Source organism: Procambarus clarkii, chromosome 3, assembly GCF_040958095.1.
Source record: "Procambarus clarkii isolate CNS0578487 chromosome 3, FALCON_Pclarkii_2.0, whole genome shotgun sequence".
NCBI classification, from domain to species: Eukaryota; Metazoa; Arthropoda; class Malacostraca; order Decapoda; family Cambaridae; genus Procambarus; species Procambarus clarkii.
In genome coordinates this window covers 14862230-14880562 of record NC_091152.1, presented here as the reverse complement: position 1 = coordinate 14880562, position 18333 = coordinate 14862230, and positions in this window count along the sequence as shown.

Here is an 18333-nt window from a genome sequence, read left to right as displayed (position 1 = left end):
CATTAGTTGATTGACAGTTGAGAGGCGGGACCAAAGAGCCAGAGCTGAACCTCCGCAAGCACAACTACATGGGTACAACTCGGTGAGAACACACCCACCCTTGAGACCAACTTTTGAACCTGCATCTCCAGCATGGAACCCTTACCTGAAAAGAGGACAAGAAACTGGAAAAGGTCCTAAGATATGCAAAAACCTTGTTCCGAGCTTCGAAGGGGCTCTGAGGGAAGACAGAGAACTGGACCTTACACGCTGGAGAAAAGGAGAGATAAAGAGGACATGATAAAAACATATTAAATTCAATGGGAAATTAACAGAGTAGACAAAGCAGCGTTGTTCAAAGTAAGGAACAGCAAAACGAGGGTTCATAGATGGAAACTATAGACGCAAGTGAGTTATAAGAAATATCAGAATACACTTTTCACTGTTAGAGCTGTCAATAAATGACATAAGTTATACACAGAAGTTGTTGAAAGCTAATTCGATTCAGGATTTAAATGTAAATATAATAAAAGCGTGAGAAATGAGTCATTGCAACAATCTAAGAACGTATTCGGAAGGCGGAGCTATGAGGCTTGCTCGACCCTACAAGCACATCTAGGATGATGTGCTTGTAGGGTCGAGAGACAGATGGACAGATGTGTGTGTGTGTGTGCTCATCTAGGTGAGCACACACACACGCACACACACACACACACACACACACACACACACACACACACACACACACACACACACACACACACACACACACACACACACACACACATGCCAGATGGGTAGTCCGGCGGTGCCCGGGTCGATCCCAAAAGTGATTCAGCAAATGAGAAGTAACGGCAGGAGGCTGAGGGTGGGATGAACGCATCAGCAAGCTTGGCAAAAGCTTCTTTACCAATAGTTACACTGAGCTGAGATAAGTTATCTCCCGCTGCTCTGACTGCTGATACAACACAAAGCTTTTAAGAAATGACTTGATATATATTTCCAAGCTATAAGTATTCATTAAATAAGACTTACTTCCAATCCAAATGTTAACTTTTACACATTTGTTATTGTGTAACACAGTTACAAAATAATGTGTTACATTATTTTGTAACTATTTACTATTTTACTTATAGTTAATAATAGTTACATTACTATTTTGTAACCCCCGCAACCACCTCATTCCCCCCCCCCCAACCACCTCATCCCACCCCCCACCACCTCAACCCCCCCACCACCTCATCCCCCCCTTCACCACCTCATCCCCCCCCCACCACCTCATTCCTCCCCCCCCCCCCCCCCACCACCTCATCCCCCCCCTCTTAAGTTTTCCTGACATTGCTTCCTATTCCATTCTGGACTTTGCCTGAGCCGTCGTGCCGACAATGGCTGTGGCCTCCACACCTCGTGGAGCATATAAGCTAAGCTGTTTCTCATTACGATAAATGACTAAGACAATTTATGGCATGTATTACCCTAATATATATCGTTCCTTTCCAGAGCATTTTCCAGTCAAGATTATACTTATATGGATTTTTTTAACACTTGGAAAATTTCACCCTTTTTCTTTCGCTATCTTGTTATCGTCTTGAAATTTGCATGTTTGATTATTTTTTTACAACAATATTTTTTTAAGAAAAGTAATTACCATTATAAATATGGAGTTTTTGTTCCATCACTACATACTACGTATGAGCATTAAGCTTTGACATATATATATATATATATATATATATATATATATATATATATATATATATATATAGGGGTACCACCACTGGTTTAATTAAAGGGACCCACATCCTCGAAGAAGAAAATAAATAGTGTTCAGAGAAGATCTTGTGGATTCTCACTGAATACTTATATATAAATTATATATATATATATATATATATATATATATATATATATATATATATATATATATATATATATATATATATATATTTTAAAGAAAGAAACCCAGTAAATATTTAAACGTGGAAAGGAAAATTGGGAAGTATTAGGTCCCGCCGAGAGAGAGTACAGAGATGGATGGGCTTCCACGTGTGCCACATTAAGGTCTTCATCTCACTGAATATATCATCCCCGAGGGGTTGAAGCTCCCACCCTTCCCTTCATGCCCCCGTCCTACAGGGGCACGGGCAGGGCAGAGGGCGGGGCATGGGCAGGGCAGAGGGCGGGGCATGGGCAGGGCAGAGGGCGGGGCATGGGCAGGGCAGAGGGCGGGGCATGGGCAGGGCATGGGCAGAGCAGAGGGCGGGGCATGGGCAGGGCAGAGGGCGGGGCATGGGCAGGGCAGAGGGCGGGGCATGGGCAGGGCAGAGGGCGGGGCATGGGCAGGGCAGAGGGCGGGGCATGGGCAGGGCATGGGCAGAGCAGAGGGCGGGGCATGGGCAGGGCAGAGGGCGGGGCATGGGCAGGGCAGAGGGCGGGGCATAGGCAGGGCAGAGGGCGGGGCATGGGCAGGGCAGAGGGCGGGGCATGGGCAGGGCAGAGGGCGGGGCATGGGCAGGGCAGAGGGCGGGGCATGGGCAGGGCAGAGGGCGGGGCATGGGCAGGGCAGAGGGCGGGGCATGGGCAGGGCAGAGGGCGGGGCATGGGCAGGGCAGAGGGCGGGGCATTAGTAAACACGTGACAGGGACGGGCAAGTGACAGGTGTGGGACTAAGGACTGGACACAGCAAGTGACAGGTGTGGGAGTAAGGACTGGACACAGCAAGTGACAGGTGTGGGACTAAGGACTGGACACAGCAAGTGACAGGTGTGGGACTAAGGACTGGATACAGCAAGTGACAGGTGTGGGGCTAAGGACTGGATACAGCAAGTGACAGGTGTGGGACTAAGGACTGGATACAGCAAGTGACAGGTGTGGGACTAAGGACTGGATACAGCAAGTGACAGGTGTGGGGCTAAGGACTGGATACAGCAAGTGACAGGTGTGGGACTAAGGACAGGACACAGCAAGTGACAGGTGTGGGAGTAAGGACTGGACACAGCAAGTGACAGGTGTGGGACTAAGGACAGGACACAGCAAGTGACAGGTGTGGGGCTAAGGACAGGACACAGTAAGTGACAGGTGTGGGGCTAAGGACAGGACACAGCAAGTGACAGATGTGGGGCTAAGGACTGGACACAGCAAGTGACAGGTGTGGGGCTAAGGACTGGACACAGCAAGTGACAGGTGTGGGGCTAAGGACTGGACACAGCAAGTGACAGGTGTGGGGCTAAGGACTGGACACAGCAAGTGACAGGTGTGGGAATAAGGACAGGACACAGCAAGTGACAGGTGTGGGACTAAGGACAGGACACAGCAAGTGACAGGTGTGGGACTAAGGACTGGACACAGCAAGTGACAGGTGTGGGGCTAAGGACTGGACACAGCAAGTGACAGGTGTGGGGCTAAGGACAGGACACAGCAAGTGACAGGTGTGGGGCTAAGGACTGGACACAGCAAGTGACAGGTGTGGGGCTAAGGACTGGACACAGCAAGTGACAGGTGTGGGACTAAGGACTGGACACAGCAAGTGACAGGTGTGGGGCTAAGGACTGGACACAGCAAGTGACAGATGTGGGGCTAAGGACTGGACACAGCAAGTGACAGGTGTGGGGCTAAGGACTGGACACAGCAAGTGACAGATGTGGGGCTAAGGACTGGACACAGCAAGTGACAGGTGTGGGGCTAAGGACTGGACACAGCAAGTGACAGGTGTGGGGCTAAGGACAGGACACAGCAAGTGACAGGTGTGGGGCTAAGGACAGGACACGGCAAGTGACAGGTGTGGGACTAAGGACTGGACACAGCAAGTGACAGGTGTGGGACTAAGGACAGGACACAGCAAGTGACAGGTGTGAGGCTATAAGGACTGGACACAGCAAGTGACAGATGTGGGACTAAGGACTGGACACAGCAAGTGACAGGTGTGGGACTAAGGACAGGACACAGCAAGTGACAGGTGTGGGACTAAGGACAGGACACAGCAAGTGACAGGTGTGGGACTAAGGACTGGACACAGCAAGTGACAGGTGTGGGACTAAGGACTGGACACAGCAAGTGACAGGTGTGGGACTAAGGACTGGACACAGCAAGTGACAGGTGTGGGACTAAGGACTGGACACAGCAAGTGACAGGTGTGGGACTAAGGACTGGACACAGCAAGTGACAGGTGTGGGACTTAGGACACATATTAAGAATTCGCTAGTGGCGGTAAAATATACATTGTTCATCTACGAATTCTCAACTGTATCAAACGTATGTATTATATATAAATATACTTTCTTATTATTATTCATATACAAGAACTCTCAATAACATGGTAAATCAATGAGCAAATCAGTTGATGCGCACAGTTAACTCGGGTCCAGCAATAGTGATCTTTCTTGATATATAAAAAAAACATTCGAACTTGCAGGTCCACAATCAATTTTACACTCCTTAGTTATAACAGATGTGAAGGGAAATATGCCAGTATGGAGTGAAGATGACCTTAGTCACAGGGATGCCAGAGTAAAGCTGCAAGGGTCGAGTGTCAGACTAATACTTGCTCGAGACTGGGACTCTACAAGGAGGAGTTCTGTCCTAATCTTTTTAACATCCTTATGGAAAACCCCGTCACCCTGACATATGCAGAAGGGGTTACATTTCTCAGCTATGCTGATGATATAGCATTAGTCGTTACAGGTTCTTTACTGCTAAATAAAGCACAAGGGGTGTTAGATAAAGTAACAACTGCATGCAGTATTTTAAGTCTAAAAATATCTGCACAGAAGTCTAAGCTTAAAGAACCTGTCCTTCTCCATCTTGACTATCACCATTTGTATCATGTATGTCTTGATCATATCCTCTGTGTGAGGTTGGTATGGATAAACCTATAAGGAAACCTTGTAGCTTAATTCCCTTTAGTTCTGACACTACTCTTGCAAACCTATGCACAGGTGTGAAGTAATTAGTCAGAGACGCTGCCTCATCTTACCTGTTTGTGCGTCTGGTCTCACCGTCTCAGCCATTGTATCTTTCCCCTCTCCTCCATTCTTCTCCCTTTCTCTCCCTCCTCTTACCCTCTTTTCTTCCCCTCTCCCTCCTCTTACCCTCTTTTCTTCCCCTCTCCCTCCCCTACATTATAGTAAGAGTGTGGAGGGGCCACAGTGACCTAGATGCCAGTTTACCTTTACATGATGGGACTGTTGTGTTATCTCAGGGACGTGAGGAGGGGAGCCGAGGGGAAGTCCACACTGACTCCTCCCCTTCCCCTTCACTTCCCCTCCCACTTGTGCCACCCCATCCCTCTAACCACCCCCCTCCCCTCCCCCCAACCCTCCCATCCCTCCCAGAGCATAATAGCACTCCACACATCGCGTGTGACGGAAGTTAGACATGTTCAGTCTTATTTGAAGGGACCGTGGGAGGGGGGATGGAAGGGGGGGGGGGGGGCGTCAAAAGAGGGAACAGTTCGAAAATTGAGGTTGTTTGAAGACGAAGAGAGGTCTGGACAAGAGGATAAAAGGGTGGAGAGGAGTGGTAAGAGGGAATGGCATGGGAGGGGAGGAGAAAGGTTAGGGAATTGAGCATGAGAGGGATGGGAAGGGGTAAAAGAATAATGGGGAAGAAGGATAGTGGAATAGTAGAACAGGAGGAGGAGGTGGCTAGTGGCAGTGTTGCCAGGTCAGGGCTACTTGTAACCAGCTCTGGGCCTCTCAAGTGAGCAAAGACAATATGGTAACTTGGATTTAAGGGGTTTAAGACAGTACTGGTAATAACGTAGGCTGTAGCAGCCCGGTGCGCTACACTTGCACGTGTGATGAGATCGGATATAAGCAGATGTGGAGTTGTATATTGTACAGGTGTGGGGCTGGGTAAGTGTGGAGGTGGGTAGGTGGGGGCAGGTTGGTAGGGTAGTGGGTGGGAATATGCAAGTGGAGTGAGCTGGGGGGTTTAAATGTGGAGGATATGGGAGTGGGGATATAGGTGTGGAAACTGTGTGGAGGCATGCAAGGAGGAATTGGAATGGAGTAGACCTCAGGTGGAGAAGTGGGAGTGGGGGGTAGGTGGGTGGGGGCGGCTGACTAAGGCTTTCATCTCCAGTCTCTTGTCTGTGTGGCTCTCATCTTTAAAACACCCAGCCCTCGGGGGAAGAAGAAACAGCCCCATTTAATACAACTTGTGAGTGCGTGTGTGTGTGTGTATGTGTGTGTGTGTGTGTGTGTGTGTGTGTGTGTGTGCTCCGCCATTGATGAATAACCCATGAGTGCTGATGAGAACGCTAGAAAAACACGGTAGAATATGTACAGTCAACATTCCTTTAGTTGGAGTTAGCGAGGTCTGGCGAGGTTTCCGGGAGCTTTGCATGTACCATTGGGCAACCCTCTTTGTATTCATGGTCGGCGCAGGAGTACTCGGCATGGTCTTGTAAGAGCTCTGGCGAGCTGGGCCGTGATTTGCACCAGATCGCCTCACTGCGCGGCACATTGCGGCCCCACACAACTGTTGAAGTCGCCTGGCTTAGGAGGGTTTCACAAGGCTTGTCTCTGATTTACGTTAATTTATTTATATATTAAAATTGTCTTTCTCAAGTCCTTCCACTATGGCGTACGAGTATACAGTTTTGGCAATTCGTCTTAGTTTGAAAGTCAAATGAGTGTTGCAAAGGGAGTGAGTGGATGGAGGTAAGCTCTCAGGAAACGCTTGGTCTTCGGAAGGTCAGAAGGAAGAGGTATTACCCCCACAAACCATTGGGGAGTGTTGTGGTGCCGGCACTGCCCCCTAGTGGCCGCCGCGGCAACCAATGACAGGGACTGCCAGCCCATCACAGCTCTGGAATCGTGTTTGCTCGCCGCTGGCCTCACTGAAGTAAAGCAATTAGGCAAAAGATGGCAGGCTGAATACGAATGAGGGGAGCTGGGAAAGGAAAATGCGAGGAACATCAAAAACTGACAATGTTGTCAGGTGAAAATAAATCAATTAAACAGGACCAAACTTTATATCTACATATGACAAATGTCCAACAATATGCAAGAATTACAAAAAAATAGTAAATACCGTAGAGGAATTTAATCACATACTCATATAAAGTAACAACAAATTAAAGTATAATTTTATCTAAATAAAAGTTCTTCGGTAGTTCAGCGTTGATATAAACTGCGTTAAATGGGCGACAAACTACGAATAGGTAATTTGTGTATTTACTATTTCCATCCCTATTTTTGTAGCGCTAAAATAATTAGAACTAACCGTAACGTTGAATGTTAATTATTTTGCTGAATGACATGAAAAACATGAATTTATCATACATTTCTCAGTAATACACTCCGCTTATGGTCATGTTTACACCCGCTCTCTTGCCCCCACTCACTCCTCTTATTACACCCCCACACCGCCACACTCCCCCACACTCTTCCACACTCCCCTACACTCCCCCACACCGCCACACTCCGCCACACTCCCCCACACTCTCCCACACTCCCCTACACTCCCCCACACCGCCACACTCCCCTACACTCCCCCACACCGCCACACTCCCCAACACTCCCCCACACTACCCACTCCCCCACACTCCCCCACACTCCCCCACACTCCCCACACTCCCCACACTCCCCACACTCCCCCACACTCCCCCACACTCCCCCACACTCCCCACGCCCCCACACTCCCCACACCCCCACACTCCCCCACACTCCCCCACACTCCCCCACACTCCCCCACACCGCCACACTCCCCACACCCCCACACTCCCCCACACTCCCCCACACTCCCCCACACTCCCCACACCGTCACACTGTTATCCTCGAGGCTTATAATTAAATGTGAACTAATGAATACATATATTTTATTCACTGTGTTAGCTACCTAGAGTTTAGTTAATTCCTAGAGTTTTCTAGTTAACACGTGCTCTGAGAATTATGATGAGGCTGGCAGCAGCCCAAGACGGGTTAAGGGCTCACACACACAGGTGAGCCTCACACACACAGGTGAGCCTCACACACATTTGGGAAAAAAAGGAAATTTCTATTGCTGCTGAGCTGGGATCGTATTATATCTAAGCTGGATAACATATTTTGTTATCTTAATACATTGTTGTCTATCATAACTGACAATGACATACATAGATTCATCTGTGATGTGATGATTCTTGCGTCTTTATCACATGTCAATAGATTTAAACAATCGCACTGCTGTAATTGCGTAAGATAGATTAACAAGCTGCAGGAGAAACATGGTTAGCGCTGAGAGCTTTTCACTCAACAGCTTCATACTAGCTTTTTTTTCCAACCACAGACGTGGCCACACATTTACAATGCTAACCAACATATATACATTTTCTTCTGTCCTCCATGGACAGGGTGAGAGATCTGTTAAACATAGTTCTGGGATTTATTGAACATCAACTACAGAAGGGGATTGTAGTGCTTTTAAAATGCTAATCTAACCTACAGATATAAATACATACATACACAGAGTTACGTCTGCCCTTCCATCTTAGCTTGGCAGACAAGCCAGTACTCTCAGTACAAACAAAGATTGTCTTTTGGGAGAGGAACTTTTCTCGGCGTCCACCTCCATTGACTGTTTAAGCTAGCGTAAAAGTTTAAGCACTGCAGAGCTTATTTTGGTGTGCCAGGGACGATATCCTACCCATTCTTGCCTCTGATATCGTGGACACTCAAACACCCGCCATGCTATCACTTTTGTTTAATTGTGTCAGACAGGTATAGGACATCATAGGACAGGACCCATAGGACATCCTGACAGATTTTGTTGAGCATCCATTTTGCTTAAACAGTTAAAATAAGAAGAATATATTAATTTAAATATAATATTGGTAGACAATTATATAACCAAAATCACGTCGGTATTTAAAGACAGTGAGTGCGACACCTTTATGATTATCGGGTAAGTCAAAGCGAGATAGAATCTCACCTCCAACACATTCCTAATCATTACCCAATCTCCATCTCTCCAACACTTCCCCCCTCCCGCCTCAATTCACACAATCTCCAACACATCCCAAACTCAGTATATCACCACCAGACAGCACTTGATAATATACTTTCTCCACACCTACACCAACACTCCACATATTCCACCATCACTCTACCTCTATCACCATAAAAACTTCCCATTCTCGCTATCTTCCCTTACCCAGCCCCTTACAAGACTTGTCACCCCTCGCAACACCCCTCCTCCAACGATAACACAATTCCCACCTTTTACCAACAGAGTCTCTAGCCTTACCACCCAACCACTTGGGCTGGATGGTAGAGCGACGGTCTCGCTTCATGTAGATCGGCGTTCAATCCCCGACCGTCCAAGTGACTGGGCACCATTCCTTTCCCCCCGTCCCATCCCAAATCCTTATCCTGACCCCTTTCCCAGTGCTATATAGTCATAATGGCTTGGCGCTTTCCCTTGATAATTCCTTCCTTGCTTCTAGCCTAATGGGAAGCCGGTCGGCCGAGCGGAGAGCTCACTGGACTTGTGATCCTGTGGTTCCGGGTTCGATCCCGGGCGCCGGCGAGAAACAATAGGCAGAGCTTCTTTCACCCTATGTCCCTGTTACCTAGCAGTAAAATAGGTACCTGGGTGTTAGTCAGCTGTCACGGGCTGCTTCCTGGGGGTGGAGGCCTGGTCGAGGACCGGGCCGCGAGGACACTAAAGCCTCGAAATAATCTCAAGATAACCTCAAGATAACCTCAAGATAGCCTTACCCCATCCCGGTGCGCCCTCGCTGCCAACCACAACATACTCTTCCAGACATCCACACTACTTCCAGGCTGATTTGTCGTGTTCTCGAACCTCTCCACGTCCCTGGAGCTCCGCCACAGTAACCATTACGACCCACCGTGAGTGTTGCGTGTGCTCTGTTGCGTGCGGCGGGCAGGTCAGTCACGTGTGTGGTGCTGACGTCACACACTTGAACTTCTCTTTGAGGAACCCACTTTTATAGCGGTCATTAAGAAGCAGTAAACGGGTCCTGGGCTGCACTTAAACCTACAGAACGTAACTCTTGTTTTCAAGGGCGCTTGGCTCTGGTTTCTACAATTGTTGAAGGATTGGAGGTGCCCAGACTTGTATAAGGAAACAGTAAAATATTTGGTATTCTAACTTTTATAGCTTTGGTTACCAAGCTCATGATCAGAGCTTTACATGATCAGAGTGGTGAAATCTCCACAAAGGGATGGTGAGAGCTTCACTATACAGGGAGGGTGAAAGCTCCTATATACAACAAAGTCTTGGGCAATACCTACCCACATTTAACTATCATATTGATGACCTACACTCTACGGGATTTGATTCTTATAACACAACGGGAATATTATTTTGACAATACTAAAGCCATCTGGTTGGTAATGTAAATGAAATAGATGTCTCTCAGTTTATATCATATGTTTAAATATGGTTTATATTTAAATATGGGATATATATATATAAGTCCATAATCATATGAATCTTAAGTTTATCTGAGTATATATGGTAACTTATGAGGATATATTCCTGTGTGTGTGTGTGTGTGTGAGAGTGTGTGTGTGTGTGTGTGAGTGTGTGTGTGTGTGAGTGTGTGTGTGTGAGAGTGTGTGTGTGAGTGTGTGTGTGTGTGTGTGTGTGTGTGTGTGTGTGTGTGTGTGTGTGGGTGGGTGTGTGTGTGTGTGTGTGTGTGTGTGTGTGTGTGTGTGTGTGTGTGTGTGAGTGTGTGTGTGAGTGTGTGTGTGTGAGTGTGTGTGTGAGTGTGTGTGTGTGTGTGTGTGTGTGAGTGTGTGTGTGTGTGGGTGTGTGTGTGGGTGTGTGTGTGAGTGTGTGTGTGTGTGAGTGTGGGTGTGGGTGTGTGTGTGTGTGTGTGTGTGTGGGTGTGTGGGTGCGTGTGTGGGTGTGGGTGTGGGTGTGTGTGTGGGTGTGTGTGTGTGTGTGTGTGTGTGTGTGTGTGTGTGTGTGTGTGTGTGTGTGTGTGTGTGTGTGTGTGTGTGTGTGTGTGAGCCCGCATGTTTGTCTTTGTCAACTTTAAGGTATAGGAATACAAAAAGCGGTCCGCCGCACTATATTGCCTTTATATAGATGGTCGCTTGTGTTGTAGTGATATCTCTGGACGCAGGCGCGCTTCCCTGTGCCTCAGAGCGTTACTTGGTGGAAATTTATGATGAGAAAGGACTGTGAGAGCAAGCGAATTTCTCAGCCTGTAAACCCAACAGTGTATGTAGAAATATGTGTGCATTTTGGTAGGTGCATTTCTGGGCACAAGAACGATGTGTGTTTCCTAGGTGTATATGACTGATCAAGCCTCTGAAGGTACTCGTCTTATTGAAAGACAGTAGAGAGAGAGGGAGGTAGGGAGGGAGAGAGAGGGAGGCAGGGAGAGGGAGGGAGGGTAGGGCGAAGCACTTCATATCAAGCTGATGTGCAGCCACATCAGACAATGATGTTGGTCATCACTCGTCCTCTTGTACAACCATCATTCGTCCTCTTGTTGAATGATTACTCGTCAGAATAGTTAAAGTGTAACTCAACGTATACAGCAAGGCTAGTCAGCGGGGCATAAACTAGGCTCTAGTTTATGCCCCGCTGAGAGAGGTCAGGTGTAGTCGACAGCTAGACATCACTCCCCCCAGTAGTTTGGTAAGTAAACACTTATAGGTAAGTACAAACGTACTCCCAGTACACACACGTACACACAAGTACATCACGTACACACACGCACATCCACGTACACACGCAAAAGGTCGAAAGGCGGCCCCTTAGAGCAATCGTGCGATTCAGCAAGCACATCTGAGTACACACATTCATGCATACATTCATACAGAGTATAATCATTAATAGGGCAGGGTGGGGTGGCAAGGAGGGGGAAGGATGGCCCCATGGGGACTGGAAGGGCGATTGAGAATGGAAATCTTGCCATTATTACTCAGCGTAAATGGCACGTGAAATTGAAATCGTATATAACGTAAAAATTATGGCGTCCTTTAGTTTTTACCCTCTTTCGGTTGCTTGGAAACTGCAAGCATAGGAAGTTCCCAAGCAAGAGGAGCAACTAAAACCCTGTCTTTTTGCGCGGGAAGTTCCAGAGAATAGGAGTAACAACCTCGCCCTGTGCGAACGTTTGATTTTATCGGGAAGAAGAAGCAACATAACAGATTATTTGCTACAATGTAATGTTTCCCATCAATTAAAGGAGAAACAACTCTAGACGTTTTAACCAGGCAAGAGCAGGACCCCAGTTTCTGCAGGTGTATGATTTTCCCATGCATGAGAAGGAGCAACATCCCTGATTCATTGCTGTCATGTAAAGTTCCCATGCAAGAGAAGGACTTACATTTCAAAGTCTCTATTGTTTGTGATTTATTTGTGTATATGAAGAGAAGAGTTGGAAGTAGAACTGGACCACAGCTTCAGAGTACATGATGACTGACACCTTGACTGGGCTTCAGTTGAAGCCTCAGGACCCCTAGAGGATTCAGTTGAATCTCAGGTTGCATTGCTTTTGAGCATGTATGTGGTTAAGTGGTGTAAGGCGTGTGCCTTGGAGTACCCCGTGTGCAGGATCGAATCCTCCCAACGGCTCCTACTGATTTTCTAATATCACTGTTCCACGTCATGTTTAATCTGGCAGAATTAAATGTATTTCCTTGAGAGAAGATTATATAGCATTTCATCATTTTAAATACATACATTCAGCCATTCCTATTCTTATTTTGTTTTTGATTTTTTAGGAATAAACTTAATTCTCAATTAAAGACAATGAAATTGTTAATCTTGGTATAGTATTCCCTCACTCGACGAGGTGTCTTAATATGATTGTATCCTTTCTTAGACATGGGCAGAGAACACTAAGAAATTCTCCAGAGTAGGAGACTCATACAATCTTTACAACCCCATGAGGAAGCCGGTCGGCCGAGCGGACAGCACACTGGACTTGTGACCCTGTGGTCCCGGGTTCGATCCCGGGCGCCGGCGAGAAACAATGGGCAGAGTTTCTTTCACCCTATGCCCCTGTTACCTAGCAGTAAAATAGGTACCTGGGTGTTAGTCAGCTGTCACGGGCTGCTTCCTGGGGGTGGAGGCCTGGTCGAGGACCGGGCCGCGGGGACACTAAAGCCCCGAAATCATCTCAAGATAACCTCAAGATAGATAACCATCCTGCCCCTCTCCACAAGACATTTGTAAGAACATCATTTAACAATGATGAATTAAATTATTTAATACACTGGACATAGCCTTACAAAAGCCAGCACACGAGTCATAAACACTGGTCCACTCCTTGAGCCTGATGTGAGGGGCTCCTAGTGGGCCGGCCAGACCCTTAACCCTCGTAGCAACATCCAGGAAAACAAACCACCATACAGTAAACAACATGCTAAGACATCGCTTTGAAGACATTCGAGTGGACTGTATGTCAAGTGCTGAGTTTTTTAAAAGTCAGTATTTGACTACATTGTGGTAAATCAAGAGGCTCTATATTTTGATTATAGGCTGGAAATTATAGTGGTGAAGAACTTCTCGAACCAATACTCAGATTTTCCACGAATGAAGATTAAAGTTGTGCTGGTATTCGCTGGTTCATCTCAACACTCCCTACTTGACTTTAAATAAATCTTTATTTCTTTAGAGTTCTATTGTGTATATCCAGTTGGTTTACCTTTAGAGTTCTAATTTCAATATGCAATATTTTACATTCATCAACATTGATATTATTACCAGACCCAGAGTGACTAGGCTGCCGGTGTTGCCTACAGTAGCTGAGCTCTGTGATGTTCTCAATCTGCTCCACAGTTTAACGTTGTCGACAAACTGGTACAGCATAATTTATGGCCTGTATTATCTACTGAATTCAAGAACAGAACAGGTCGCAAGACTGACCCTAGTGGCACTCCGCCTGTTGCGTCTAGCCGTTCTAATGCACTTGCGTAAGATCTACTCGTGGCTTGAAGCCAGGAAGCCAGTCTTTAAAGAATCTCTGAACACATTCGCCTATGTCTTCCGTCTTTATTCTAGAAATATATCTAGGATGAAATTCCTTAACCACAATAGTATGTCACTCTTGGCTTCCGTGGTACGCCATCAAATATATCATAAGTGAAAACTTGGATTATTTCTGGACGAGTTATCTGGAGGTCACGATGGGAGATTTTAATTAATGGCTCACTAAATGTCCATAAATTTTATCTTTAGTAATTGTTTCCAAGAGTTTACTAACTGCTGGGCTGAAGTTCTGCTAATTGGACAATAATGACTCGGAAGCGCCTTGTTTCCTTTGTAAAAATCTGTTTCATAGCGAGTTTCCACTCGTGAGAACATCTTCCATTTTCAAGTGACATTGACATATATGAAATATGGTTTCGCAATCAAATTTTGCGCTCCTAGTAGTTGTGTTTAGGTAGGAGTTGTTCAGGACCAGCAGTTATGTTAGTCATCGTTATGTTGAACTACATAACTACGTCCTGGTCTCACGAGCTTTGATAACGCGTTGTGTAAAGGAGGAAATGTAGATGTTTATCTCTCAGAATGTTTGGTAATATGTTTATTGTTTGTGATATGTGTCTATGTATGTATTAACACGATGTACTGAACGGGGTGAGAATAGCTTGAGCTACCTCATCCCTTTGTGTGGATTTTACATCAATAAACTAATTTCAATTTCAATTTCAATTTCAATCAGGATATTTATATATGCGAGTGAAGGGCTTGGAGCCGCCATCCGCCCGGCATCATACTCACTCGTCACATTACTACTGCGCTCTCCTAACTCAACACTACTTGCCCAAAAGCTTTCGTTTTGAACGGTTCTCTCTCTCTTACTCCACCTGGCTTAAATTTCTCCACTTGCACCTGGTCCACAAGCACCCCGTCCTCTTAACTCAGGTTCCACCTATCCCTCTTCCTCTTTATCCTGGTCCACTTGAGCAGGAGAGTAGTCAAGTGGTCTCCTCCTCTCCATTAATCTCTAAGCTCATGTCCTTTCTGCCTCTTGGTCTGGTCTCTTTCCCTCCCTCTTCACCGTTTATTGTCTTCTTACTTTTACATTTCTCTCCTTCATGTCAAATCTTCGTAATTTTTAATAGAATTATTATTTTTTAGGATAATATTTACCTGTGTCTTTTTTTATTGTCTTTTCCTCTATTTCCTTTCCTCTTCATCGTGCAAATTGACCTTTTCTTGTATTTGTTGTGTTTTGACCTCCCATTCCTCACCTTTCCTCACACCTCCTCCGTGTCCATTGACCTCAGTAACACAATAGTGTCCCCATACGGGCTCACCATAGCCCGTGCTACTTGGAACTTTTTGTTCCAGGTAGCGAATCTTAAACAACAAGAAGAGTAGTGTCCCCTCAGCACGTGAGGGGAGAGAGGGGACGGAGGAAGGGGCAAGTGTCCAGAAATGAATTGTGAGTGTCTTGTCTTACCTATCTTACCTACCTATCTATCTATCCTATCTTATCTTACCTATCTTATCTTACCTACCGTTCGCCTTTTTGCTCTTACTTTACCCTTCTTTACTTCACCTCTGTTATCCCGTCTACTCTCCTCTTCCCTACTCTTCAACCCCCTCTTCTCACCCCCTCCTCCTCCTTCCCCTCAGTCTCTCCCCTCTCTTTACTTACCCCTCCCTCAGTCTTCGCATTTCCTCCTGTCGCCTTTCCCTCCCGTCTCATATCCCTTGCTAAATATGACAGGGTGGGGGAAATGGTGTAGGGGGGGGGGGTTGGCCCTTGACGGGGAGCTGCCTGATGGATGACCCCTCCCCCCCCCCGCCACCTTATAATGCACAAGACAGACATTCTTACTGGACCACTTAACACCTCGGCGTCCGTCATCAGTGGGGGTGGTGGGGGGGGGGGGGGTTGTGGTCTGCATCAATCACTCACAATTTCAACCAATATTCTTCATTTCCGTTTGCCTCTCTTATCCAATCCCTTTCCCTCTTCCCCACCCCCCTTCCCCCTCTTCCCCACCCCCTTCCCCCTCTCCCCCACCTCCACCACTTCCCTACTCCTCCATCCTCTAAGTACCACTGAATTTTAGAGTTAATGACTATTTATATATATAATATTTATATATTTTATATATATATATATATATATATATATATATATATATATATATATATATATATAAATATAAATATATATTAGTATATTTTGGTAGCAGTCTTTCTTGTAAACATATATTATTAAATATGACCGAAAAAGTAAGGTTAATAATTTTAACACGAATTTTCTCAATATTTCTTATGTTTCTTTTTACTGTCGATGGTAATTGAAAAATCAATTCTTCAAAATTCATTTTTATTTCTAGTCTGACGCGACGAATGAACGTGTTTCGTAATAACTTATTACATTTTCAAAGAGTTTTGTTTACACACACAACTGTAACCTGAAAACACTAAACAGAGTCAGTTGTTGTTGTCATAGATTCACCTCTATCCCACTTGAGGTCATCTTGGGTGACCTTTGACACTAACAGGTCACCCACTATCACTGGGCTTCAGATTTTGATTTTGATGGAAGGTATTATTGGTGTTGATCTTTGAAGTTTTTCTAAATATACTTGTTACAGTTAACTATAAATAATTCTTATAAATTTCTCATGATTTTCCCAGCTGTTCTGCTCCAGCTATCCGCATGTAAAGTTGAACTTTTGTTATACTGGAACCTAATATGACTGGTGATGGCTATACTGGTTTCCATAGACTAGAAGGGAAGGGCGGACATGTTGAGTAATCCAATACTGGTCTGAAACCGGTCAAAGGTTAAGTCCTTCTATGTTTGAACATTTCTGTTTATTCGTTTCTCCATTTACTAGGAATTAGTAATGTTTGTATGAACTGTGTTCTTTAATTACGTTGATAATTGTATAGTGGGGATTTATGTCCCTCTTACGCGATTCACATTCTGTGTCAGTAGGTTATGATGGCTGGCATGTGGTTTATGAGGGTAACATCAAGGGTTATGGGTATGTGGTTTGAACTTTTTTCCTAAACACATCACCACATACCTTTACTATACGTCACAATAACCACTCTTCATGACACACAACCATCACTCACCACCACCACCACACACCACCACCCACCACACACCACCATCACACACCGTCACCACACACCACAACCACACACAACCACCACACACCACCACCACACACCACCACCACCACACACCACCACCACACACCACCACCACACACCACCACCCACCACACACCATCACACACCGTCACCACACACCACCACCACACACAACCACCACACACCACCACCACACACCACCACCACACACCACCACCACCACCACACACCACCACCACACACCACCACACAGCACCAAGAAACACCTCACATAATAACTTAAAATCCACAGGTACCGTCTTCACGGAGCGTAGAGTGTTGGGGTGTTTGATAAGAGGGGGTGGTATAATGGGGGGGAGGGGAAGGGGGGGGTGGGATGGTGATAGTGGGAAGTACCCTCAGTGCCCCTACCCCCCCCTCCCCTACCCCCTCTCCATGCCACACTACCATCACTCTTATCCAACTGTAATTTTCGAATCGTTAGCTTGGTTTTTACCCAGGGAATTTATCAGGTATGTAGTTCGGAAGTGGCTGGGAAGGACAAGTGTTGGGTCAAGGGGGTAAGTGGTAAACCCCCTTCTCCCCCTAATGCGAGAACACGCACGCACGCACGCACACACACACGCACGCAAGTGAACCAGGTGATTGTCTAGGGTGGTTTGCATTGGGCGGTTGTGGCTGTTTATGGCAACTTGAGAACCATGCCGGGGCTGTTGCAGTGGCTCAGTGATTGGCCCGGAGTGGCGCTTCCTGCTTCCTCTTCGCTCTCTGTATTGGCTTGTTCATGTGCTGGGTACTCACCTAATTGTGCTTGCGAGGGTTGACCTTCGGCTCTTTGGTCTTGCCTCTGAAGTGTCAATCTACTGGTGTGCAGGTTCCTTATCTCATTAACCTCTATAATATCTATATTTAAACTGTGTATGGAGTCAGCCTCCACCACATTACTTCGTAATGCATTTCATTTATTAACTACTCTGACACTGAAAAAGTTCTTTCTAATGTCTCTGTGGCTCATCTGCGTACTCAGTTTCCACCTGTGTCCTCACCTATAATTAATTATCTGTCCTTATCTACTTTGTCAATTCCCCTCCTGAGAATTTTGTATGTGGTGATCATGTCTCCCCTAACTCTTCTGTCTTCCAGCGACGTGAGGTGCAATTCACGCACCCTTTCCTCGTAACTCATGCCTCTTAGTTCTGGAACTAGTCTACTGGAATACCTTTGAACCTTCTCCACCTACCTCTTAGGCTTCACATGGTATGGACGCCATACTGTGGCTGTATTCTACAGGGTTGGTCCCACATATGT